The sequence below is a fragment of the Cyprinodon variegatus genome, unplaced genomic scaffold, assembly GCF_000732505.1.
Source record: "Cyprinodon variegatus isolate N-32 unplaced genomic scaffold, C_variegatus-1.0 Scaffold3, whole genome shotgun sequence".
Taxonomy (NCBI): Eukaryota; Metazoa; Chordata; class Actinopteri; order Cyprinodontiformes; family Cyprinodontidae; genus Cyprinodon; species Cyprinodon variegatus.
In genome coordinates this window covers 1,131,971-1,134,529 of record NW_015150456.1, presented here as the reverse complement: position 1 = coordinate 1,134,529, position 2,559 = coordinate 1,131,971, and positions in this window count along the sequence as shown.

Here is a 2,559-nt window from a genome sequence, read left to right as displayed (position 1 = left end):
GAGTTTGACAGATTCTTTTAATGGTTTCGATGCACTGCGACACAGGACCATGAAATAATTACATGCACACTGAAATAATTATATATATTTTTTAAATAAAATAAAGACGTATTTTATTAAATTAATGACACATTTATATATTTAATTACTGATTTATTTAATGAATTACACATTTTATTATTTAATTAATGCTGTATTTATTTATTTAATTGTGGCACTTTATATTAGTGACGTGGTTTTAATTAATGAATGACACATTTATTTATTTAATTCCACATTTAATTAATTATTGACATATTTAATGCTGTATTTATTTATTTAATTTTGGCACTTTTTATTCTCCATAAAAAACATGCACTCTATCGTCCAAGTGCATTTTAACATTTTATGCATTCAGATTCAATACCATTAGGCCCCCAATACATCACAAGCTTGACTTCATGCGTCTTTTCTGTGCTTAAAGGGGTCATAAAATGATTCTATATGGCAGGGGTCTCAAACTGGTTCCAGAAAGGGCCGTGTGGCTGCAGGTTTTCTTTCCAACCAAGCAATGGCACACCAGATTCCATTCATCTCATCAACTGAGTGCAATCTGAACATGATGACTTGATGAGATGAATGGAGTCTGGTGTGCCATTGCTTGGTTGATAAGATGTTGTTTGCATTTGTTAGTACAGGATTTAACGTGAGGCATCATAGGACATAGAGTCAGACAGTTTTCTGGCAGTTTCATTGTACTGTCAACAAATGGCTCCACATCATTCAACTTAACCAGCATGGTGCTAGAATTCTATTTAGGCTCAAAAAGGGCTGTCTAAACACCACCAGGATGTACGCCTGGTGTATATAACCTAATTGTATAGTGATTAAATGGTTTCCCCTCTTTTTTGTACTGGCTACACACTTTTAAATGTTTATAGTGACTTTACTGGAAAAGAAATGTATGGATACATTTCTAAAATCATTCTTCAACCATCTAAAATGTAGATTAAATTCCTTTTTCTATTACCATTTGAGCCCTTTGCAGTTTTCATGTAGAGGAATACAATTTACCATACAGCCAGGAGATAGAGATGGTATTATTAGACACCCTGGAAAAGGATCGGTTGAATGAATAACAACTTTAAATGGTCTACAAACACTAATGCATGTTATTTCTCATGCTTAGAATAGCATCTTCTAGAAGCATAACTTCTTCAACCATGTTTTTTGGGGTTTTTTGTTTTTTTTCCCGAAGGATAACATTTGAACACAGCTGATAGGGTGCTTTAAATAAGTTTATTTAGATATAAACTCTAAAAATTAATCTCTATTCACACAATAACAAGTGAAGCTCCTCCATATGCAGAAATTACTGTAATAAGTCATGCTAACAGAAAATGTGCAATGCTCAGAGAACATCAGATGCAGCTAATAAGAGAACCTGACAGCCATAACACTGCATGCCCCTGTTTAATATAATCTACAGGAGGTAATGTCCAATTTCATGTGATTACAGTGTTGTATGCCCCATTTCACAGGGGAAACGCATAAGCAGCTTTACCAAGTTTGCTTATAAACCTCCAGCATATGGTTGTTTAACAGCAGTAAGGCCAGAACACAATGAAAACCGCTGATTTTACAGCAAACTGCAATGATCGCATGTAATTTAACAATGCATCTCGGCTCTGCGGGAGCAAAGCCGCCTTTAGTGAAAACACAGAGACCTCTCTTAATTGACGGTTGGTGATTATTGGTGTGATGCGTTGAAGATTTGATGAATTATTTCTCCGAATGGCTGCACAGCTGCAGTAAAGCGTCAGTATTTATAGTCTGAGGTGCTTCCCGGCATTCCGCGTTCAGCCGTCGTAACGTGGATGCGGTGGACCCTGTGCCCACAGAGAGGCCCGGTTATGAAAAACTCATGTAATTATGTGACAATGTGATAGCTGGAAAACGTTGGGACCATGTGATTGAGCTCAATTTACTGCATTTAATTTTAACTTTAGGGTTAAAGCCACCGAGGGGAGTTATGTGGATGAAGGTAGTTTTAAGAGGAGTCAGTGTTTTATATTCTTGTTTTATGAGAAAAAAGCCCGAATGATGAGTAAATCCAAATTACCTCACAGATGGGCATCCATCAAACTTTAAAGATCATCACTTTTGAATAAGTGACCTTCAGGGTTTGGGAGCTTTAGCAGAGCCTGCAGGGAAGAACTCCACTCATCCATTAATGAGATGTGGCCTGCAGCTGAATTTTTATTGCTATCTGTCTGTTCAGCAGCCTGTTTCACTGACGGAGACACCTGTCTGATGTCAGCGGGACCGGGTTTTACCTCAGAGACCGGAAAATATGGATATATTACTGATGTCTTTGAAGGGTGAAGTTTGTGCAGACGTGTTTTCTGCAAAACGACACATTGGATTGGTAAGCTTTAAAGGAAAGAAAAAAAGATGGGATTTAATTTAAAGCAAAATAGAATTTTATATCAAAAACATAAAACAGAGCTTGTATTACGTGGTACTACATACATCAATACAAATAGCTAGACTTTGCCTTTACTTTGGGGAAATGATTTT